Source organism: Sus scrofa, chromosome 9 (assembly GCF_054392235.1).
Source record: "Sus scrofa isolate SSC_HxYL_T2T_F1_AM1 chromosome 9, Sscrofa_HxYL_maternal_Yorkshire_Landrace_v2.0, whole genome shotgun sequence".
Taxonomy (NCBI): Eukaryota; Metazoa; Chordata; class Mammalia; order Artiodactyla; family Suidae; genus Sus; species Sus scrofa.
The window spans coordinates 84457556-84483451 of record NC_139391.1 but is presented as its reverse complement, the minus strand read 5'-3'; the positions used below and the strand labels follow the sequence as shown (position 1 = coordinate 84483451).

At 35.6% G+C, this 25896-nt stretch overlaps 1 long non-coding RNA gene across 3 annotated transcripts in view; it reads left to right on the top strand.

Annotated features, from left to right (window-relative positions):
• The window catches only part of LOC146400015 (uncharacterized), a 400690-nt gene that overhangs the window by 236070 nt on the left and 138724 nt on the right, over nucleotides 1-25896 (top strand). For all 3 annotated transcript variants that reach the window (XR_014816806.1, XR_014816807.1, XR_014816808.1), the window contains exon 3: nucleotides 11526-11631. This is a non-coding gene — a long non-coding RNA (uncharacterized LOC146400015). The remainder of the gene's footprint in view (nucleotides 1-11525; nucleotides 11632-25896) is intronic.

The window sequence follows — 25896 nt, the reverse complement described above, 5'->3', positions numbered from 1 at the left end:
TTATTTTTTGGCTGCACTTGTGGCATGTGGAAATTCCAGGGCCACGGATCGAACCTGCACCACAGTTGCAACCTGTGCCACAGCTGTAGCAATGCCAGATTCTTAATCCACTGCACCACAAGGGAACTTCCTAGGGCAAGTATGTCTGACAGCTTTTCAACATCAGGCCAAGCTCTGTGTCATTCAGAGTAGCCAAGCAAATGCATGCCCTTGAAATCAACAATCAAACAATGCACTGGTTATACTCTGCTTGGACCTTGAGGTCAATTATTTACTTTCTTCTGCTTTGCTCTGTCCTTCAGAAAGTGATGATATAGACTCACGTCATCTGACCCTTCCAGCTCTCTGTTTCAATTTAGGTTTAGCCAAAGGATTTCACAGGAGCTGTTGGAGGGTGGAAACACTGCTCTCTATTCCCTTTCCCCTTTAGCCCTTGGCCAGGTAACAGCTTCTAGTGCTAGTCCTTGGGTGCTTTGACAGTTTTGGCGTATTCCTTAACTCCTTCCCAAACCTCGTAAGTGATCCTTCCATTAAACTTTCTCTAATTACCACTCTGAGCACATATCTATGTCCTGCTAGACTCTGTCTGAGAGAAATCTGTGTATCAAATTTCTTGAAACACACTTGATAGAACTGTATTTTTGAATGGTGCCAAAATCTGAAAAGTAATGCCTTCCTTCTTGACACAGATAATGATAGAGGTACCACAGCTGATTTAAAAAAAAAAGAAAAACCAAAAACCAAAAAAAACTCTTCAAAAGGAAGCCATTGTGTTTTTCAGTGTTACAAATCAGCACCATATACTACGTCTCCAAAGTTGACATATAAGGGCAATCAGTAGAAACTATGCTTCTTTTTTTTCCTTGGACTTTGGTAATGTTCTACCTAATACATACTCTTTTTGGAGCATGTCAGCTACTAATTAAATATCTCAGGAAGGATACAGAAAAATTTTGAACATGGAGAATATGGATTAGGTACAGTATGAAGTAGGAATTGTAATTTTCAGCTCAAATAGAAGACTCCAAATTAGATGAGGTAAAACACTAAGATATATTTCCTAATACAGACTGTCAAATAATCTATATGCCAGAAAATGCATGGAAAATAGTACACACATTTTCCATTAAACAACATGATAACTTTAGCAGTTATTAATATCTCCATTTTACTAAAAAGAAAGCTGTGACTTGGAAATTTATTTAATGTACAATTAATTAGCAAGTGGCAAAATTAAGTTTTAAACTCATTTCAATCTGGCTTACTTGGTAACAGGGTATAATGAAAAACTGTACTATTTTCCTTGATATCAAAAATAAAGTCTCAGGAATAACCCTCCCAGAGTAATAACTTTTAATGTGTATTCCATAGACCTTTGATAGCCCTTTTATTTAGTTTTGATTAGAAAATGTTAACTGTTTCAGTCATCTATTGCTACATAATTAACTCCCACAAACTATAATAGATTAAAAAAAAACTGTTTTTTTTTTTTTTTGCTCATGATTCTGTTGTTTAGGAAGTTGGGAAGGGCTCAGCTGAGTGGTTAGTGTCTGATGCATGTAATGTCAGCTGGGACAGTTGGAGCTGGAGGATGCTTTTTCAAAATGGCTTTTCCACTCACATATCTAACATCTCAGTGCTTCTGGTTTTCTCGTTTTTCTCCAAATGGCTTTTCGTGAATAGTGATCTTAGTGTATGCATGCTTCTTACACAGTGGCCTCTAAGAGGCCAGTACTCTTGAAGTTATGCTCAGATATGGCAAAGTGTTGGAGTTCCTATTGTACTGTATTGGGATCGGTGGGAATCCACAACACTGGGATGCAGGTTCGATCCCAGCCAGGTTCAGTCTCTGGCCCAGCACAGTAGGTTAAAAATCTAGCATTGCCGCAGCTATAGCATAGGTTGCAGCTATGGCTTGGATTCAGTCCCCGACCCTGTAAGTTCTATGTGTTGTGGGTGTGTCCATAAAATTTAAAAATATATGTATAAATATATCAGTGTTTTAATATTGATGCTTACCTTAAATCACTATGATGGCTCTGCTGGTGTGTCCAGCAAATATCCACTCTGATAACTATTAGGATCTTGATTTTTAAATTGAGATAGCTTAGGCTCAGCGATACCAAGTAACTTGCCTTGGATTTGAAAGGAATTATACCTGTTTTAATACTCATCCTTATGTTCTCTAAGAATGACAAGTCACTTTTCTGGGAAAAGAATAGCAAGCAAAATGCTATCTACAAGGTAGTTTAATTTTATTCTATTTTATTTTACTCTGTAGTTGACCTCTTAGAAACACCATTTTTCTTTTACTTTATGTGCTTTTTTGTTTTTTATGAATAAGAATATTCAGTTTGAGTTGTATCAGTGCAGACCCCTCAGGAAGCAGATACAAAGACAACATTAGGCTTGCAGTAGATCGGGGGGGAAGATAGTTTGGGGGAAGCCCTGTGAAAGATAAAGGGGAAAGGGACAAGAAGAAGCAAGAAAATGGCTTTATAACATGATATAGCTATTGAACTTATAAAAGAAATGAAGAAAGAAATGCTTGCTTGTGAAAAGTCTTGGATAAACAGTGCAATTCTGAGAGAGTCAACCAGACAGGTGAGGAATGTCCAAGTGGAAGTTACTCATTGGAGGAGTTCCATGTCAGGCAGGAATTGGCCAGCTCTAATCTCCTCTACTATGCTTAGTCAGTGGCTAGAGGCATCCTGGGAACAGTGTAGCATCATTATGAATATTAAGGTGGATCGAAGAGGAGGCAGCTGGAGGCTCTCCTAAAATTATGCTTCCTGTGGCACCTTCTCTTGAATGAGATCTGAGCAATGTATCTCCTTGGCCAACATTGCCCATTGCTTGTTCCATATAGATCCACCATTCTCTATATTTGAGGAGCATATCCTTCATGGTTTTCAGAGACCTTTCTTTCTGAAGGCAATCAAAAAAAATAATAAATAAATAAATAAATAAATAAATAAAGACTTCAGTAGACTGAACTACAGCCCTTATAATGCTTGATCTCATGCTTGAAACTGGTACTCCACCTCTTCCTCCTCCTCCATCTACTCTACATTCTCTTAACCTCTGCTATCAATTTGGCAGGCAATGAAGGCTTACCTGATAGGGCGACCCAAATCTTCATTCCTTAGGGATCTGAATACATGGTAATTATAACTTTTTAGGCCAAGCTTCTGCACATGCCCATTCAAAGTTACAATTGGTGAAGGAAATGCCAAGAGTCACTCAAGTAGACTGTGTGGGTTCCAGATTTATCTGTTATATAATTATGACTATGTAAAGTCTTATTCATCTCCTCCTACTGACCAGGGCCATTAACCCTGTCAGGATCATTAAACTGTCAAGATCATAAACCCTCCTTTCTCTTGAAATTTAGTGGGGCCCTTGCTTTTTCCTGATAAAACATGCCCTCCTAGGGAACCAGGACTTACAAATATGCAGAGCTTAGAATGGCAAGGATGGAAAATACCAAGTTCCTCAGTCCATTACCAGGAATGATGGTAAATTGAATGACTCCTACTTCTACCCTTTTTTTCCCTGTACCATGTATTCTCCTTACTTGAATTATAGAAAATTCTGATCTCATGCACATACAGCAATTTGAAGCATGTCTGCTGATTTTGCAAAGACTTGCCTCTAAGGTGGAACTTCTACTAAGCTATCAGTAGGCATTCTAGTGCTCTATGAAGCTGGCAGCATCCAGAAAGTGTAGCACTTTATATGATCAGTTGGTTCCATGGTTATAGGCTTATTCCTACAGGACCTTCACTGTGAAATGAGTGTCCTTCTTAGATGATCTGTTTTTGGGGATTCCACACTTGTAAACCAGACAATTCTGTAGAGCCTCGGAGAGTGGTACTGACTGACTGCCCTTATATATCAGAAAGGGGTCCAAGGAATTTGACTGTATCTCATTATCTGGTTTTATATTCTCTAAGATAATTACTATTTTATTACCATAGCACTAGTATTTGTTACTGACAAGTTGAACATTCAGTAGTAACAATCTATTTGTTACTGACAAGTTGAACATTCAGTAGTAACAATCATAGATAAGTGTCCATTATATTCATGAGCCCGTTGTACAAACTGTGGGATAACCAATGAGGAAAGCTTTCAAATGCCATTCGAGTGAGTCATTTTATCTACTTGTTTCTTCAATGCCTATTGCATAGAGGATGCTTTCTGGTGGGCATGAAACTACCAGTATGAAATATCACTTACTATGTGGAAGCTATAGGATAGGTGTGGAATGTGTTGCCTCCAGAATGCAAAAAACACTACCAAGCACTATGCTTCTTTTCTTGTGGCAAGGAAGGCCAAATGCAACGATCTATATTTACTTCTGGACAGATATCCCATCACACGCTTGATCCCTGGACTCTTAAATTCAATAAGGTGTCAAGTTCCTAAATCTGTATCGGGAATGTTTCTGATCCTCCAGAGCACATATATCTCATCAAGATCTCTGATATACTAGCCAGTTTTTGCTCATGCTGTCCAAAGAGCATGATATCATCAATGTAATGGATCAGTGCGTATCTACAGGATGTCCGGATGGTCCAGATATCTTTGGATTATAAGAGGACAAGCTAACAGAGCCATGGGTAAAACGATAAATAAATATTGTCCTTTCCATGTGAATGTAAACTGTTTCTGATCCTCTTTTCTCATCAGAATAGAAAAGAACTCATTTACTAAATCAGTAACAGCATATCATGTATCAGAGACCTTATTAAATTGCTCAAGCAAAAATACAACATCTGACACTGCAGCTAAAGGTCAGAGCAGCTACTTGATTAAGCTTGCCATGGTCTACAGTCATTCTTCAGCTTCTGTCTGGCTTTCACAGGGGCCACACTGGTGAATTAAAAGAAGATATGATGCATCCTCCATCTGTACATCCTTTTGATTTTTAAATGTGGCACTGATTTCTGTTATTTTTTTCTTGGATATGATTTTGTTCTTATTTTGTGGTGTTTTCCAAAGTGGGGTTGAGGAGTGAGGAATATAACTGCAGAGCCTTCTAAAAGTTCTTCCTTGCTATAATAGCTCTTACCATACATGCCAACTTTGTACTAACTGCCAGGTCATTGATCCAAATTGTAGACTCGGGCACTGGGGAAAATACGCTTGATTAGTCAGCAGACCTACTAGATCCACTGTAAACTAGACTTTATCCAGGATTCCATTCATCACCTGGCCTCTGTAAGCTATCATTCTATCTATAGAAGGATAGGAGAGCATGACAGTGCTTTGGCTTACCACCTACCAATATCAGTTTAAACCTCATGTCCAGTTGTCCTCTAAGTAGTGTTGCCTCTTGAACAACATGGGTTTTCATTGTGAGTCCACTTACACATGAACTTTTTTTCAATAGGCATACTAGAAAAAATTTTGGAGATTTGTGACATTTTGAAAAAAACTCACAGATAAACCACATAGACCAGAAATATCAAAATGATTAAGAAAATTTAGGTATGTCATGAATGGATAAAATATATGTGGGTTCTAGTCTATTTTATCTCTTGCTACCATAAAATACACATAAAACTGTTAGAAAAAGTTAGCAAGACTAGCACATGAAAACACCTTTTAGACCACACATAGTGTTATTCACAGTCAAGAGAAATGTCAACAAACATAAAGATGCAGTATTAGATCATAACTGCATAATATTAACTATAGTACACACTGTACTACTGTAATAATTTTGTAGCTACCTCCTGTTGCTTGGTTAGCCAAGTATCTGCTTAAAATGCCTTGTGACACTAATCATCTCCCAGTAAGCAGTTTGTTTCGTTAGTAAACTGTTTCCCAGTAAAAGTTATCTCTCATATTTCTTATGTATTTTTTGTTGTGTTTAGTGTAATATTATAAACTTTGAGTAACACCATGAAACTCATAGAAAGGGCCACTAGTGATATTGAAAGTGCTCCCAAGAAGCAGAGAAAAGTTATGACAGTACAAGAAGAAAGTTGAATTGCCTGTCATGTACCATTGATTGAGGTCTACAGCTGCTGTTGCCTGCCATTCTAAGATAAATGAATCCAGCAAAAGAACCACTGTTAAAGAAAAAAAAAAAAAAAAAAGGAAAGGAAATTTGTGAAGCCATTGCTACAGCTACATCAGCAGGGGTGAAAACCTTGCACTTGTTGTAAAATACCTTTTTTTTTTTTTTTTTTTTGTCTTTTTGCCTTTGCCTTTTCTAAGGCCGCTCCCACAGCATATGGAGGTTCCCAGGCTAGGGGTCTAATTGGAGCTGTAGCCGCCGGCCTACGCCAGGGACAGCAACGCCAGATCCAAGCTGCGTCTGTGACCTACACCACAGCTCACGGCAACGCCGGGTCTTTAACCCACTGAGCAAGGGCAGGGATTGAACCCGCAACCTCATGGTTCCTAGTCGGATTCGTTAACCACTGCACTGCGATGGCAACTCCTGTAAAATACTTTTTTACCTCATACCGAAAATGCAGTTTTCATGCGGGTGCAGGGTTCTTACAAGAAAAGCACATCTATAAGTTTTAATATCATTTGAGAAAAAGCAAAGTCATCATATAATAAGTTAAAAGAAACAATCTAAAGCTAGACAATCAATGCCAGCAAAGGATGGTTTGATAATTTTAGAAAGAGATCTAGCTTTTAAAAAAAGTCAAATTAACAGAAGTAGTTTTTGCAGGCCAAGAAGCGCAGATGATTTTTCAGATGACCTGGAAAAATCACTGAGAAAAAAGAATATCTGCCTTAACAAGGTTTAAGATAGACAAAAATTGCCCTGTTCTGAAAAACAATCCGTAAGGGACATTTATTCATAATGAAGAGAAGCAAGCACAAGGATTTAAGGCAGGAAGGAATAGCTAACTCTACTCTTCTGTGCAAATATAGCCAGGTTTATAATCAGGACTGGTGTATCTATAAGGCTGCTAACCCTGAGCCCAGAAGGGAAAACATAGACATCAGCTGCCAGTCTTTGGGTTGTACAACAAGAAAGCTGAGACAATGAGAACCCCTTTTTCGAATTGGTCCCATAAATGCTTTGTCTTTGGAGTCAGAAATTACCATGACAATAAGGAACTGACTTTTAAAGTTATTTTAGTATAGGATAATGTCCCTGGCCACCTAGAATCCCATGATTTCAAGGTCAAAGATACCAAAATGGTCTGCTTGTCCCTATATACAAAATCTCTAAGCAAACTCTGGATCAGGGAATCATAAGGACCTTTAAGGCTCATTATATATGATACTCTATGGAAAGAAAGGATTATCAATTCTATGGAAAAGAACTCTGATAGAGACAACATCATGAAAGTTGGGAAGGCTTACACCATTTAAGATGTCATGATTGCTATTGAAAAAGCAGTGAAAGCCATCAAGCCTGAAACAATAAGTTCCTACTGGATGAAACTGTGCCCACATATTTTTCATGACTTCACAGGATTTACAACAGAGGCAATTAAGAAAGTCATGAAAGAAATTGTAGATATGTCAAAAAAGATGAGAGGGAAGGATTTCAAGATATGAATCCTGAAGAAATCAAGACACCAGAGAAACTAAGAGTAGACAGCTTGATGGTGATGAGTGCTTTTAAACAACTGCCAACTGATAGGGAAAAAGATTTAGAGGACGTGCCAGAAAACAAATTAACATTGGACAATCTGGCAGAAGGATTCCAATTATTCAAGACTGCTTTTGACTTTTTGTTGTTGTTTTTTAATGACATGGACATTTATATGAAATGGGCACTGAAACTAGAGCAAGTGTTGCAAGAATTGGTACCATGTAGAAACATTTTTAGAGAAATGGAAAAGCAAAAGAAATCAGACAAATTATTATTGTATTTCCATAAAGTTACCCTGAGTTGCCTTACTCTTCTGTTTCACCTTTTACCTCTTCCACCTCTTCCTTTTCTGCCATCCCTGAGACAGAAAGATCAAACTTTCCTCTCTTCTACCTCCTCATCTTACTCAACATAGAGACAAGGACGAAGACTTTTATGATGATCCACTCTCAATTAATAATAAATAATTATCATGTCATACCATTAATAAACTTATCTGTTGAGTATGTGTGACTTTGTGTGAAAATCTAATAACTGAGAAAATTTTGTGTAATTGTTATCATTATTGCCTAAGTATTCATCATGTATGGAGCTCTGCATTTCAAACTGGCAAACCCTGTGCCTGCTCCTAAACTGCGTTCCCCTCTTCTTTCAGGAGATAGCAGTCACTTTATATACTACCCAACAAGCCCTCTGATAAAGCATTTATCCTTCAAATATTTGTTAAGCTGCATTTTCCCATCATCTCTCTAAGGGGTGTGTATACAACTTAGTAACAACCAGCCAACTTCACTATCCCTATAAGCATATATTTCAAATGACAATTTACCAATATGAACATGAGAAAAGATTGAAAATATAAACATACCAATATCATAAGATAAATAGAGAACATTTTTAAATATCTACTCCTTAAAATGCCATCAGCTTTGCGCTGACTCACTGGTCACTTCTACTAGTTTTAACAAATGGATATTTTCAATGATATAGAAAAAATTCCTAAACATTGAAACAGAACAAATATTCCCTAATTCACTACATGAATGTGATATAACTTTGAAAACAAAACTTAACAAGGCTATTATTCTTTTAATGAACTCCTTGATTGGCAAATGCAATCAAGAAATTCATTAAAAGCATAATTTCAAATGATTAATTAAAGTTTATGAGAGAAATTTAAGGATGTTTTACTATTGGCAACCTTAATAGTATAATTAATATTAATGGATGAAAGGTGAAAACCTTGAGGATTTTTTTCACTCCTAGTTTCATTGAAGATACATCTTGTGTGTTTCTGTGTTTTTTCTTCTTTTTAATTGTCTTTTTTGCAACTTATTCTAAAAACTATGTTTACCTCAATATCCTCTTTCTTTAAAATGAAGTCCTTCTTAGGAGGAAAAAAAAGCAAAGAAAAGAAAATTAATAAAAGTGCATAAATCAATGAAATGATCGAAAATAATAAAGAAAAATCAAGGAAACCAAATGATAATTAATTAAAAAATCAAGGTAATTGGTAAATCTCGAGCCAGTCTAGCCAAGAAAAAACAATAAATCATCAATTAACAATGTCAGAAGTGAAAGAGAGGAAGAAGAGTGAATAATTAAAAAAAATACTTCGAATACTATTGTGTCCAATATTTTAATACTTTAGATGAAATGGACCAATTCACCAAATTGTATAAATTACTAAAACCCACACAAGCATTGAATAGCATATATAAATTAAGTAAATTGAGTCAGTAACTAATAATGTGACAAAAAAGAAAGCATCAGGCCCAAATGAGTTCATTGGTGAATTACACCAAACATTTTACAAATAAATTATTCTAGGAGTTCCTGTTGTGGCACAGCAGAAATGAATCCAACTAGGAACCATAAGGTTGTTGGTTAGATCCCTGGCCTCACTCAGTAGGTTAAGGATCTGGCATTGCCATTAGCTGTGGTGTAGGTCGCAGATGCAGCTCAGATCTGGCATTTCTGTGGCTGTGGCATAGGCTGGCAGCTGTAGCTCTAGCCCAGGAACCTCCATATGCCACAGGTGTGGCCCTACAAAACAAAACAAAACAAAACAACAAATTATTCTAGTTATCAGATAGCTTCAAATGTATGAAGCTGAATTTTTATATTATTGACTGTTTATTTTACATGCTTTGTATTTTGAATTAGTCCCACTTATTGATTTTGTTTTTTGTTTTGTTTTGCCTTTTTGGGCTGCACCTGCAACATATAAAAGTTCCCAGGCTGGGGGTCAAATCAGAGCTGTAGCTGCTGGCCTACACCACAACCACAGCAATTAAGGATCCAAGCTGCATTTTTGACCTGCACCACAGTTCTTGGCAATGCCAGATCCTTAACCCACTGAGCAAGGCCAGGGATCAAACCCACATCCTCATGGATACAGTTTGGGCTCATTACCACTGAGCCACAATGGGAGCTTATGATTTTTTTTCCTGCACTTTTCATGTCAAATCCAAATACATAAATATTTTCCAAACTACTAGACTTTGGTTTGACAATTATACAACTCAAGGAATTTTTCTCCTGTGTTTTCTTCTAGGAGTTTGATGATCTCTAATCTCATATTTAAGTCTTTAACCATTGTGAGTTAATTTTGGTGAAGTGTCTGTTAAGGTCATTTGTTCAATTTTTAATCAGGTTGTTTATTTTCTTGTTGAATTTTAACAGTTCTTTATATATTTTGGATAACAGCCTTTTATCATATTTGTCATTAAAAATATTTTCTCCCAATCTGTGACTTCTCATTCTCTGGAAATATCCCACATAAGAAGAATTTGCTAATTTTAAATGAAGTCCAAGTTATCCATCATTTTTTTCATGGATAATGTCTTTGGCGTTGCATCTAAAAAGTCATTGCAGTACCCAAAGTTATATAGATTTTATCCTATGTTTTCTGCTAAAAGTTTGATAATTTTACATTCTATACAGTCTATGATCTATTTTGAGTTCATTTTTGTGAAGAGTTTAATTTTTTTCTCTGGGAACTGTCATTTTGACTCAGCAGGTAAAGGACCTGATGTTGTCTCTGTGAGAATGCAGGTTCAATCCCTGGCCTTAGTGTGTTCCGAATCAGGCATTGCTGCAGGCTGAAGTATAGTTTGCGGATGCAGCTCAGATCCGGTGTTGCTATGGCTGTGACATAGGCATTAGCTGCAGCTCCAATGTGATCCCTGTCCAGGAAATTCCATATGTCATAGGTGTGGCCGTAAAAAGAAAAAAAGAATTAAAATCTGTGTCTGGATTCTTTTTTTTTTTTTGCCTGAGGATTGATGTCCAGTTGTTCCAACATCATTTTTTGAGGACAGTATCTTTGTTCCATTGCATTGCCGTTGCTCCTTTGTCAAAGATCAGTTGATCATATGTATGGTGGTCTGTTTTTAGGCTCTGTCTGTTCCACTAATCTATTTTTTCACCAGTACCCCACTGTCTTGATTACTTTAGCCTTACAGTAAGACTTCAGCTAATATTAGTCAGATAGTAACAATCCTTCAACTTTGTTCATTTTCTTCAATATTGTATTGGCTATTCTATGTCTTCTGTCTTTCGACAAACTTTAGAATCAATTTGTTGATATCCACAAAATAACTGAGATTTATATTGTGTTGGGGAGGGGAAAATTTCCCTCTTCCCATTTTTATTATTTTAGCTTAATAATTACTAAAACATAAGAAAGGTTAAAATTAACAAGGGAAGGAATTCACAGGTGGTGTGACATGTTAAGTATCCAGCATTGTCACTTCTGTAGGTCAGGGTGCTGCTTTGGTATGGGTTGGATCCCTGGCCAAGAACTTCTGCATGCCATAGGTATATATTTTTGTTGTTGTTGTTGTTGAGAATTTTTGCTTTTATGTTCATGGAAATATTGGTCTCTTGTTTTCTAAGTTTATAAAATAAATATATAATAATAAGAGGTTTCTATCTTTTTGTCTAGCATCTCCTTCCCTGCTTCTCTCCAAAGAATGGTGGCTCATCTGATTGGATAGAATTCTAAGATCATGCACTGGGCAACTACAAAGTCTGGCATGAGCTACAAACCTGTAAGATTATAAAGTTTTGTTGTTTTAAACCATTACATTTTTGATAATTTGTTACAGCAGAAGGAAGAAACTAACAGATCATCCTGTTGGTGAATGCTGGCAGGGTAGCTTTTCTCCTGCATTTTGTGTTATTTTATTGATACATAATTTAAAAACAACTGAGTCAAAGTGTATAAATATTATTTCATAAACAGTATTAGAGGACGTTTTGTAATATCCTATCACTGACTATTATCCAGTATGCTTCTAAATTTTTGATAATTTTATAGATAAAATTTTTCATTTCCTTAATTTACATTCATTTATTTGAAATTATTCAGTTTTCATATGCAGATTAATTAGATTAAAGATTATTTTATTGCATGAATAGTCTATTAGTTTCCTCCTCTTCCTTTTTTAAAGCTGAATATATTAGTTTTAATTAAAAATATTTATATCTTTTAAACATTGCTAGTTCTCTACAGTTGTATTTTGAAGTAGATAAAGTACACACATATACCAACACATACATATTTTAAATCTGGACAAGATTATTATTAACTTCCTAAATTTCCAAAGTAGTTATTAGCAGCTCTCATGACATGCTTAATATTATATTTTGTTTCAGTTATGCATTTCACTAAGCATATTGACATTTACTAAAAGTATGTATCTGCTTCATTTAGTTCAACTGTGTCTGAGCTCAAAATAACATTTACTTTGTGAATATAGAATTTTAGTAAAAAAGCTTCCAATTTCTATAGTTTTGATTTCTCATTATGTCCTATGCATGTGTTATAAACTTAGTTCTTCTTGAAAGCAAGACTTGAGATAAGGATTTACATGCACTTGGTTTATTTGAGAAAGTAAAACCAGAGAGCTGTGAGTCAAGGGATCAAGGGGGTAAAAATAATACACACTTCCTAGTGCTCATACACCAGTGTTGAGCCAGTTCTCTCAGGTATATCATGCCATAGCATCACAGAAGTGGCAAATATGGCTTGCTTCTCATTGAGGTGAGAGGCCAAATTTCAAGTCACAAAGAGAAATCATATCTGTGTCTTCTACATATAAGCCAGTTAACTCTAATTGGTCTTCCTAAGCCAGTAAGAGTTAAGGTTCTGAACTCTGTCAAGTAAACTAGATGATTAAAAAAGATAGATTTAAAAATTTACTTGAATGTTGGCAGAGAACTTAAATTCTAGGAGCTTAAGATGTTCATTTGTGAAACTGTACCTCATAGAGTTGTTTTGAGGATGAAAAAAGTTTATTACAAGGGAAGCTTTATAACAGTGCCTTCACAATAAGTACTCAATATGATTTGCTATTATTATTAGCTCCCAGAAGATTTACTTTATATTATTTAGTTTTTTGAGGGGCAAATGATACCATTTTTATCAATGTAATTTTGAAAATTAAAATGCCGTTTTAGTAGAAGCAATAGCACATTTGTTTTAGTTACATTTTATTATATTATTCAAATTATCTGTGATGAATACCTTTAATACAGATAGTAAAAACTTACTCAAATAATAGTTGTTCAATAAATAAAATACTTACTGAAACTCTCTATAACTAAGAATCTCAGCAAATGATGATGGAAACATAGTCTCTTGATATCCATAAAATAGAAGGAAGGAAAAAAATATAAGGGAGAAATTGTTCACTTTTAGGTAAACACGGTACAGGAAATTTTACGTACATACAGTTTGTATACATGTTTTATTGAATCGTTTGTATTGATCAAAGCAGAATATGATGCAAACAAATTAAATATGGTGTTTTTTGTCATCTATAATTGTCATTATACTAATTGTCTTTTATTTTGGAGGGAAAATGTAATTTTAAAAAAATCCCATAAACGAAGGTTAAGAAACTAATTTTTTCCTCTTTATTTCTAAGATTTGTCTTCAAACTAATTTCAGTCTTTAAGAAATTCCTTAAAATAGCACTAGATATGATTCTACATTTAACAGCATCATGTAGAAATATAAACTCCTGACATCCAGATAAATGAACAATAAATGGAAAAGGCTACAGAAGAGGTTAAATTTATTTGATATGTGGACAGTGTAAGAGTGGTTGGATTTCTGCTTTTATTTCATTTGAAACTATAGCATAGAAATCGAGTCATGAAAGCATTCCTTTGTTTCAATTAAGTAAAGGAATCTAAATTTTTAGCTATACATTGTTCACTTGATAACTGAAAAACACTCTAGCATAATCATTTGTTGCAAAAAAAATCTTAAATTATTTTTCAAACTTTACATGGAGAGAAATAATCAAAGAAGATGTAACATTTTAAAAACTACAATGAAGCAAAATGCCCAGTGAATAAATTACAAAGATGGGGATATTTTGAGATAATATTAACTTATATTCATTTGGTATTTTGCTTCTCAGTGTTTTTGAATAACCAACTACCTAACCCCCTACCAAACACACACACACAATATCTCTAAGAATAAATTAAAGATTAGTGGCATTATTTTTTTTAATTTTATAGATTAAGTACTGTGAAGGAAGGCTACATGTTTTATACAATAGTCCAGAGTAAGTTATTTATGAAATGCATGCATGATACCTATCTATCACCTCCTAGATTTTGTTTTTTTTGTAATGCTTTCTGTTGACACTCCAGAAAGAGAAATGTGCATGTGATTAGGTGATTATTTTACATCCTTTCTATGGAGAAGGGGTAGCAAATAAAATTAATAAGACAAAACTCTTGACAAAATAAACTTAAAAACTCATGGAATAAACTGAAATCTACAAAACTGCCATAATAATAATAAAAATGTCATATGATAAATATGATAACAAATGCAAATATTCTTAGATGAACATTGAAAAATTGTGAAAAAAATCAGCTTGGATCATTTGAGAACATACTTTTTTAAAAAATGTAATTTAAATTTATTTTTAAAAGTACATGATTCTGGGAGTTCCCATCATGGTGCAGCAGAAATGAATCCAACTAGGAACCACGAGGTTGAGGTTTAGATCCCTGGCCTTGCTCAGTGGGTTAGGGATCTAGCATTGTCATGAGCTGTGGTGTAGGTCACAGATGCAGCTTGGATCCTGCATTGCTGTGGCTGTGGTGTAGGCCAGCAACTGTAGCTCTGATTCGACCACTAGCCTGGGAATTTCTATATGCTGCAGGTGTGGCCCTAAAAGGCAAAAAAAAAAAAAAAAAAAGTACATGATTCCATAATTTCTATGGAAAAGTAATGAGTCCATGATTTCTAGTTCACTTACCTATTTGAATGTTAAAATTAGAAGTTGAATTCAATCATATTTAATAACAAAGCTCATATTGTTTACATTCCAACAAGAAGATATGAGAAATCAAGATCAATTTGGAAATAAAAAAATTTTGTTTTGGTTTCCCTGTCTCTCTCACTCTTTCTCTTTCTCTCTTTCTTTCCGGAAGATGATGCACAACATGAGCTGAAGAAATGAGCGTTAGATTCCAGCTAAGAAGCTACTGTGATCTCAGAGTCAAGTGACAGGATTTAACGAGAATGAAAAAGTGGCTGTTTAGATAAAGGGGATAAATAAGGAATTTAAAATGTTTTGATTCTAGCTTTGAAGATGTAAAATCAATGGTGCCATTAATAAGAGTAAAGAGTTGTGATTTCAGCAAAGTAAAAGTCAATAAAGGGCCAAAGACAGGCTTAAAATAAGTGAGATTAACCCTGCATCCCCCCATCACCCCTCCTAATACGACATATAGACATGGCTGCAATGTTCCTTGAGGTTCCACCCCTCTACTTCCAGTTCTGTGTGTGTGTATAAACAACGTGTTTACTAGGCAAATGTACCTGCATGGTAAGTTCCTAGATCCCCAATTCAAACTTGTTGCTGCCTCTATCTCTAAAATTCTCTTATAAAGAAATCTGAGAGGCATCACTTTGGGTTGGAAAATGTTAAGGTTACTTTTTTATAGTTTGGAGACTAGAATATGTCACCCAAATATTTACCATGTTAGTATATCATTATTTTGAATTAAATGTATTTGAGGAGCAACCTATGCAAGAAGGACATTGTCCCTGGGAATGCAGGAGATAATTCTCCCATGTGGAAGGGACTTTCCCTGTGCCCAGAGGGTAGAAGTCAGCTAACCCTAAACCTTAACCCTAACCCTAACCCTAACCCTAACCCTAACCCAGAGTCAGGACATTTAGCGCTAGGAAGGTTAATTCTTCACCATTTACTCTCCCTAGCTCAAATCCCTCTGCCTTGTCAATTCTTTGCAAATTTATTATCTCTTCATCTAAAATATATAAACACTTCCTACTCTGGTTACTGCTCTGAGTCTTATATTTTTATGGGATATATACATATATTCTTTTATGTCAATTTAACAATTAGCTCAGCCAAACAACCTGGAAGGGGAGAAGGAAACAAATGCTCTTCTCCCCCTACAATGTATTGAAGTTACATGTATGTAGTTCTTGTGGTTCAGTGTTATAGGTAGTTTTGTGTGTGATATAGGGCCCTTGAGGATCAGGCTCACTAATGTTCCACTGATGAAGTTCCTTGAATCCGGAAAAGTTGAAAAGGGAATTTTATCCTGCGTATGAGAGTGCTGGCTGATAGCTCATTTTAAAATATGGTTTGGAAGAAAAGGAAAACGAAAGAAATAGCAAAAAGTATCCTTTATAATAGTGGGATAACCATGTAGCACACTAATTTTGATTGGCTTTATTAGAACCAAGTTTTTTCAGTGACAAACTTAGCTCTGAAGGCTTCATAAGGAGGATAGACAAAGTAGATGGGGAAACTTGCACATTTATTTTAGTATTCCAAGGATATAAAATCCTGAGATAGTGTGAGGGAGGTGCCACATGGTACCTGCTTCCTGTCTGGTGCTGGACACGCTGCTGATTCGCCCTCCCTCTGTTTTCTCCAAAGCCACTCCCTGTATCTGTTTTTTTCTATCTGACAGAAAAGCATATTGCCCTCCATAAATTTTACTTCTAAGGAACACTGTTTCTGGTACAGTTCTTTGGGAATTAAAAGGTTTTGGTATTGTAAAATAGAACATTTCAAAACAAGTTCTGCTGGATTTTAATCCTCTACCATTTATCTATTATTTCTATGATTATTTAAATAGAACTCAAATCTTCCAAGTTCTCTTACTCTGTACATCCTTTATTTATTTGTTTTATTTAATAAGCAGTGAAATAACTTTAACTACCAACTATGACTGAGAACTTGATAATAAGTAGGAAAAATACCACAGATTAGCTAAAACATGACACAACTGGAATTCCCATCGTGGCTAAGTGGAAATGAATCTGACTAATATCCATGAGGACGCAGTTTTGATCTCTAGTCTTGCTCAGTGGGTTAAGGATCCAGCATTGCAGTGAGCTGTGGTGTAGGTTGTAGATGCAGCTCATATCCTGTATTGCTGTGGCTATGCAGAGGCCGGCAGTTACAGCTTCAATTTGACATCTAGCCCAGGAAACTCAATATGCCACAGGTATGGCCCTGAAAGGACCAAAAAAAAGGCACCAATGCTCATACACTAAAATCCATACATGTAACTCAGACCATCTTCATTCTCGAACATAATATTGTTTTAGACATGATTTTAAGTGTGTCCTAATGATTTCTGAGCATTTAGTAATCAACCAGCTAATACTAATCTAACTCAAAAACTCAGAATAAAAGAATATAGAATATGTGTGAAATTGTGTTTATTACAAGGAAATACATAATTCAGTGTCATGATAACTTATTATCTAATGTTTGAGCTCAGAGTACATTTAAAACAGCATAGTAGCAGGTGATAGGAATGTTACAGGCAAGGACATTGTCAGCAGGAAGGACTGACTGCTGAGAACTTGCTAGGAGGGAGGAGATAGAAAACCATAAAAAACAGATTGCAAAACTGAAGAAAGAAAAAATTAAAAGTGGGTTATATAGAATTATGTAGTATTTTATATACTTCAATATTCCTGAAGTATAGCTGAAATACAGTTGAATTCTTATGGTTTGTGGGTTTTGGCTCTTAGTAATTGTGCACAGGTTAAATTATATCCAGTCCATGTTATTTGAGATAGCAGGGCAATGTGGATTCAAGAACTGATCTTTCTCAATTTTATTCCTCTTTTTTCTTACTTCTTTCTCTGCATCCAGGTCCCGGTTTTGCTTGTCCTCCATCCATTCTCTTCATTGTGCTCTGGTTTTCTCCTAACCTTAGTTAATTACAGTGATGGACATGTTTCTGTCAAAATATTTGGCTGTTTGAAAGAGGACACTTAGCTAACTAAAATTAACTGATATGGAATACCTCCTCTTCTGGAAATGTCAGCAAAAGGCCACATTATAGAGTAGGGAGCAAAAGACATGTTAGATGAATTCATTATAAGAGATACTTTTTATTTCTAACCTTTGAAAGCTAAGTTCCAATGAAATTAATTAGCTTGACGTAGTTCTCTTTTATACCATGTCTAATTTACACTAACGAAGTAAACTGCATAAGTAACAAATTGCCTAAATAGTTCAAGCAAATTGAAATAAACCTCAATTTAGTAACTATTCCAGGAGAAAATATTTTTGTTCCAATGATTGGCCTAATTATCTCAGATATGACACTTTCATTTACACAATATATACTTTGTACAAACAAAATTGCCTAATTTTTTAAGAAAATAAACTTTGTGAAAATTTTAGGAAACATAATATTTTAATCCAAATTATGAGGCTAATTATCCCAGCATTGACTCTTTCCTTTTATAGACAGGAAATAAAAATCAATCCGTTCACATTGGTTTCTTCAAACTTCAGTAGCAAAATGTACTACCTCCTCTCATTTTTCTCAATGGCAGGTTTTTCCAGGCATATAATTCTATTTAATGCCAGATATTTTTCTTTGGGAGCTAGAGAAAACATGGGTGTGGGATGGGAGAAACAGGATAAGAACTTGAGTTTTTGAGAGCTCATCAAGATGTCTGAAAACACAGGGTGGGTAATTACTGTATTAGCACCATGCCACTGTAAGGGGGTAAAATTTGTCACCCCAAAATGTCTCTGGTATGAGGACTACTTTGAGCAGAAGACAATCAAGGTCCAAAAGACTCAGGAAGAAACGTTGATCTTCCCTTTAACTGCCTGAAAGAATTTAGATAGCGGGTCTATTCCTGAAATAGAGCTATCACCAGAGATACCTATAAAGAATAAGGACTAAGCGTGGTGGGGAAACTCAGCAGGGCTCAGAGATGCGCATCCACTGCGTGTCCCATTGTCTCTGCCTGGCCCAGCAAACATTTATGTACCAAATATCTGTATTTCCATTTCCATTTCCATGTGAGTTGCCTTCCTCCCCTATGAAATTTCAAACCACTACCCTCAACATTCTTACTTGTCTTTAGGTGAACATGGTATCTAAGAAAAGAATTTTGGCCGTTTTGCTGAGTTACTCTGTTTTCCTGAGTCTCTCCTATGTATATACATTATTGAACTTTTGTTTGATTTTTTTCCTCTGTTAATCTGCCTCATGTCAATTTAATTCTTAGCCTAGCCAGAATAACCTAGAAGGGTAGAGAAAAATCTCTTCCTCCTTGACACCACCAAATGGAACTCTTTGAAGAAGTATTTGTTTGTTTGCTTTCTTTTGGTGTAAACTGAGACCTAACCAACCAACATTTGAACCATTGAAAAATTTAACATGCAGAATGGACAAATCCAACCCAAAGATTTTGTTTGAAAACATACCTAGTGACCAGGTTTTTCTGCGATGAAAATTATTTGTGATGGATCTCCTTTTTAGCCAGAAACAGTTATGTAGCTCCATCCTCTGTCTAGAATTGAGGATGGAGCTATACAGTTCACAAAGGATATTTTGTATTTAGTTTGAAATCCTACCCTGCACTACCTTTTTTTTTTGGCTTTTGTCTTTTTAGGGCCGCACTCATGGCACATGGAGATTCCCAGGCTAGGGATCTTACCAGAGCTACAGCTGCTGGTCTACACCACAGCTACAGCCATGCCAGATCCAAGCCATGTCTGCGACCTACACCACAGCTCACGGCGATGCCAGATCCTTAACCCACTGAGCAAGGCCAGGGATCAAACCCGCAACCTCATGATTCCTAGTTGGATTCATTTCTGCTGCACCACAGTGGGAACTCCTGAAATCCTACCCTGCACTACCTTTGAAGCTTCAAGTCATTTCCCTTTTCTTGGCAAGATTCTTTGCCACATGTCATTTCTTTTGTTATTATTTTCTGTGCTATTGTGCTTATTATTCTGTGTTTCTATTCCTGGTGTCCTTAATCAACATCTGTTATTATTAGAGCAAATGATGCAAACTTTGCCCCTCAGGTGGCTTCTTCTGATGATTTTACTTGCCCTGTAGACAGAGATGCTGTTCCATTTGGGGTTCGGAGGAAAGGACTCCCAGGCCCATAGTACTAGGGTTACATTGCTATTAGAGTAGAATGGGACAATTCCCTTTTCTGAAGTCTCTCTCTAGTAATACTATGGAAACAATCTTCTCACATATATGTCAGATATTTGAAAGGAAAAATCACATTTCTAATACAAAAGTATCTCTTCTTTTTTGACCAAAAATTAAAGTCCTACAACTTAATGTCATACAACTATCTCCAATATGAAAACTGTAATTCAAATTTAAAGTAATATTTGCTCTGTCCAGTTATTTAATACCAGAATATGGAAGCTTGCTAGTTTTCTTTCCAATAGGTACAAACAATATTCTAGCGCTTTTTTGACCCCAGAATAACAATGTGACTTTGCATTTTTATTAGAAGCTTCCTCTTCACCCCTCGCTAGAATTTTAAATATTTTCAAATCTTTTATATCATTGCATTGGAACACTAACTTGTTCTGATCCACAGATAATCAAAGAACAAGACAGGAAGCAAACTGGAGGCTTCTTTGTGTCTATTAAGGCTGAAGTACTCAGTTTTAATATTAAAAAAAATCATGGGGATTGTAATTCCCAGTCACTAGCTCTATTAGTATTTTCCTAATTAGGAAATGTTTTATTGGTCACATCTGGTTCTCAGAGTGGCTTCCCAATTTTAGAACATAGGAGAGAAGTACAATAGAAGCTGCCAGAAGCCTTAAGATTAATCTTTCAGACCGAGTCTGTCCCTCATCATTTGGCCATTGCTATCATGGTGAAAGATGAACTCTCTTGTACTTAGACTGTTAATATAAATGAGCTCTATTTCACTTTGAGATGTCTTGATTGAGAATCCTTGAGACGACTCAGGTCAATTTTCTGAGAAGTTACGACCAATTTAGAACTTACAAGTGAGTGTAAATAGTTTAAGCTCATCATTTTAACATGACATATTTTACTCTTGTGTTGAATTTCATTTGCTTCCCCAAAACCAATTATTTAGCTTTTTAAAGTCTTTCCAGAGATCTCACAAAGTCCCAAATAACCAAAGCATAAAGTTCCCTTCTAGTTACAGATATACTGAATTGTAGTGTGCACTGATGATCCCTTGGGCTTCCCACTAGCAAATTCTTTGTGCCCTGAGAATTGCCTAATTATTCTTTTTCTTTGTTCCCTATCTTTTAATCAGACTTTAACTTCTCTCCCTATGATTTCTTTGGTTTTATTAATGGAATGGCATAAAGAAACTTAAAATCCTACTTTGCAAGTTTAAACAAATTAAACATGTTTCTCCTCCATATGTTTTTTTCTTTTGATGATGATCTTGTCAGAAACTAAGTCATATTACAATTGTATGCACTTAAAGTAGATTATAGGCATGAAAATTCACTTGTTAAAATATTCTAATATTCTTTTTATAAAATTACTTATCATTATATATATATATATAATTTATGATTTTATGATAAGCTATATTTTATTGGGTTTTGATAAAGAAAAATTATACCAGACAAGTTGGCAAGGGAGATTATTTAAGACCATCATAATATCATAACAGGGGGAGAGATTGAATTTAACTCTCTGAAACAAATGGTGGGAGGGTTCCTAAGTGCTAGCAGGAGCTAGTGGAAAAGTACCAGAGAACTCCTGGTGGGGAAGTTGGTCAATGTGATTAGACTGTTCTAATTTGCTAATTGGCACTTAGAGAGGTTAGGCTTCTGTCCTCCCACAGAGACTGGAGATAAGGACCCTAACTTTTTTTTTAATATTTATTTTTTTAAGTATAATTGGCATATTGTATTAATTTCAGATGTTTAACACCATGCCTCCGTATTTGCATGTTTTGTAAAATGATCACTACAATAACTCTACTTAACATCCATCATCATACACACTTGTAATTTTTTTCTTCTGATAAAAACTTTTAAAAATTACTCTTAGCAACTTTGAAATATGTGATACAGTATTATTAACTGTAGTCATCATGCTGTGCATTGCATCCCATGACTTATTTATTTAATAACTGGAAGTTTGTACCTTTGGATCCCCTTCACCATTTCTGCTCACTCCCCATCCCCTGGCAACCTCCCCAGCCTCCGGCAATCACCAGTATGTCTTGTATGTCTATGAATTTGATATTATGGATTTTCTGTTTGTTTGATTTTTGGTATTTGTCTTTCTCTGATTATTGCATTTAGCATAATGCCTTCAAGGTACAACTGTAGTGCCTCAGATGGCAAAATTTCATTACTTTTTAAGGTTGAATAATATTCTACTATAAAATAACATTTTCCTTATCAATTCCCCATTGATAAACATTTAAATTGTTTCTATATCTTCGATATATAAATCATACTGATGCATTTTTTTTCAATTTAAAGTCTTTCTTTTTTTTTTTTAGATAAAATATCTACTTGACTGGACTTGCTGGATCATATAGTAGTTCTGCTTCTAATTTTTTGAGGAACCCCCATTCTGTTATCCATAGTAGCTATACCAATTTACCTTTCTACCAACAGTGCACAAGATTTCCCTTTTCTTCACTTTCTTGCCAACAAATTTCTATCTTTTTGGTAATAGTCATTCTAATATATGTGAAGGGATATCCCATTGAGTTATTTCTATTTCCCTGATGATTAGTGATGCTGAGCATCTTTTCATGTAAGGGTCCTATCTTTCTCAGTGATTATATTTCAAAAAGATGGCTCCCAAATTCTTGAAAAAAAATTTTTTTGGTAAAATTGAAGAAAGGCTGGGAAAGGATTCACATCTCAAAGAGGCAGAGAAACAATTTACTATTGCAAGTTTTCTGAAGTAAATACTCTAAAAAAAGGAGATTAGGGGCTTATAATCAGGAAGAAGTCTGTTTGAAACGAAGTCTGAAGTTTAGTCAAGCTGAGGGGAATGTTAAAGCCATCTTAGTTCTAATAAACACTAAATGAAAAATTATGAAATATTTCCAATAAGGCAAATATTTCTTAATATCTAAATATTTTCAACATCATATTTTAGTTTCAAAGCATCTGCTTGCATTTTTATAACGGTTTTAAGCTTGCCAATGCAGAAATTAATAGCAAAGCTGAGCCCACGCATATTATGAAATTTTTCTAAATGTTTTTTGACCATATCCATAACATGTAGAATTTCCCAGACGGTGGATTGAAACTTGCACCACAGCAGCAACCTGAGTCACTGCAGTGACAATACCAGATCTTGACAACCCATTGCATCACAAGGGAACTCTTAAAATTTTCTTATATTCTAATATTTAAAACAGAGTCATGAGGAGTTCCCCTCATGGCGCAGTGGTTAACAAGTCTGACTAGGAACCATAAGGTTGAGGGTTTGATCCTTGGCCTCGCTCAGTGGATTAAGGATCTGGCATTGCCATGAGCTCGGGTGTAGGTTGCAGACGCAGCTCGGATCCTGCATTGCTGTGGCCCTAGCAAAGGTCGGCAGCTACAGCTCCAATTAGACCCCTAGCCTGGGAACCTCCATATGCTGCGGGTGCAGCCCTAGAAAAGACAAAAACAACAACAACAAACAAACAGAGTCATGATTAATTAACATTGTTATATAAGGTCCCTATGTTAAAATTATAGACAAATATAATGAGTTAATTTTAATTAGTTAATAAGTATGATGTTTTCAACTTTTGATTGGTTATCTGATAAAATCATAGCTTCTATACTTATTGTCTGCAATGTCAAAACATGTGAAAGATCTGAGATTTCATACAAGTTTGCATAATATAGATTCATTGATGTTAGCAGAGACACATGTCTGTAGGGCCAGAAAGATAATGATGTATCACTCATAGAACAGCAAGCATGAGCCTCATATTCTCATCAGTTTTCTTGCCCTTCAAGTCCCATGGGGAGTGAAGTGGAATCAGGTCATCAGACACTTCATACAAAATGGGTTTTTATTTTAGCTGAAGAACATTGAGTTTAGGTAATAACCTTTATTTAAGGAAACTCCTGGAAAACTTGTACAACCTTTGCCCTTGAGGGAAACATTATCTTCATTATCCCAGTCATGAAACAAATCTGCCCTCTGCCCTGAAGGTTGATTCTAGCTTTATCATCCAGGGCTGTACAGTACAAACATCTTTGACAAGATATCCTAGAGCAAAAGCTGATACAGCATGCATGAACACCATGGAGAATAATCTCCTAATATGCAGAATTGGTAAGTTTTTTAATCCAGATTTTTTTTTGCATCATACCACTTTGTCCACTTGATAACTGATACCATTTTATTATGAAAAGTTTGATTTATGAGTATATCACCCTAATCAGGAATCCATGTTCCAGAGGAAGCTACATAAGTATTTCAAAAATCATTAGTAAGATCTACATCAGGGAATTGATAAGAAGTGTAAGAGGTCTTAGGATCATACTTTTTTTTTTTTTTTTTTTGTCCTTTTAGGGCCACACCTGCAGCATGGGGAGGTTCCCAGCCTAGGGGTCCAATCAGAGCTGTAGCCACTAGCCTATGCCACAGCCATAGCAGTGCCAGATCCCATCCAAGCTACATCTATGACCTACATCACAGCTCAAAGCAAAGCTGGATCCTTAACCCACTGAGCTAGGCCAGGGGTTGAACCTGCTTCTTCATAGGTACTGGTCAGATTCACTTCCCCTGAGCCACGATGGGAACTCCCTTAGGATAGTCCTTGTTTTGCGAAATGAATAGTGTTTAAGATATGTGACTGGCTTGAAAGAAATTAATGTTTTTTTCAGAGCAGGACTCTAAGTGAATAGTTTTTTATTTCACCACTTTATTGAGGAAGATTTTGTAAACTCATCGCTTATTGGACATATGAAGAGGTCTGCCATCTTGATGTGCCTCCTGAAGAGCAAGTCTTTCATGGAAGGATCTTGCTTGCCAGAGTGTCTATAGATAAAGAGTGAGATCTTTATTGAGTCTAGGAGAATTGGTCATATCACTGTATTTTCCTTATTAATGCATGTGCAATTGTGAGAGTATGGTCTAAGAATTTTTTGCATTGTAACATATCATCTGACTGCAAAGTTGTAGAAAAGAAATGCATATTAACCTTCTACCCCTAATCACCTGAGTCTACTGACATTTATCTAAATAATTTGATACATGTTGTATGGCTAAATTGGACTAGACAGTATACTATCTGCAGCACACTATGTAACATACAATACTATACATAGTATAGTATATATCATACCATACTATAGTATGATAGTCTGCAGAATGCTTGTAAATGACTAATTCCTGACTTGTGAGTGGGAGCAATTTGGTGTCTTGACAATTTCTTTGCTTTAAGTAGTCCTACTTGGGCCTCTTTCAAGCTACTTAAGTGACACCACTGATCAGAGGGTTGGGAAGATGTGTGTATAATTGGCTCTCAAGGGCCATAAGAGCTGGCTCTAGTAAGAGCTGGTTCCCATTTAATGCTTTATTATTTCTTAGAATCCAATTACAAAGAATAGAAATTTTCATTTTTAGAGAAGTCTAAATCTTGCTTATTTAACAGTAACCAGTAAAAGTTATAGTGCAATTTATTTGAAATACAGAGACAAAAACACACATTAAATTTTTTAATTGTTTAAACTTTCATCATGAAATTTGACAAGCACCCCTATTTTGTCCATGCTGTTCCCCTATTTTCTCCGTATTAAAATAAATAAAATTAATAAATACATATCTGATTTTAATAGGGAGAAAAAATAATAAGCTACTACATCCTAATGGGCATATACTCCACAATCTAACAAATAGAAATGTTCCTGGCCTTGAGATAAGAACTTTTAGCAGAAAAAGTGGAGACTCAGATACTGTTTAAGTACTCTGAGTTACTTTAGGGAGATGCATTAGCTTCATCTTGTCACTTTGGAATCTCTGTGTGTCTGCTGCAGGCAGTA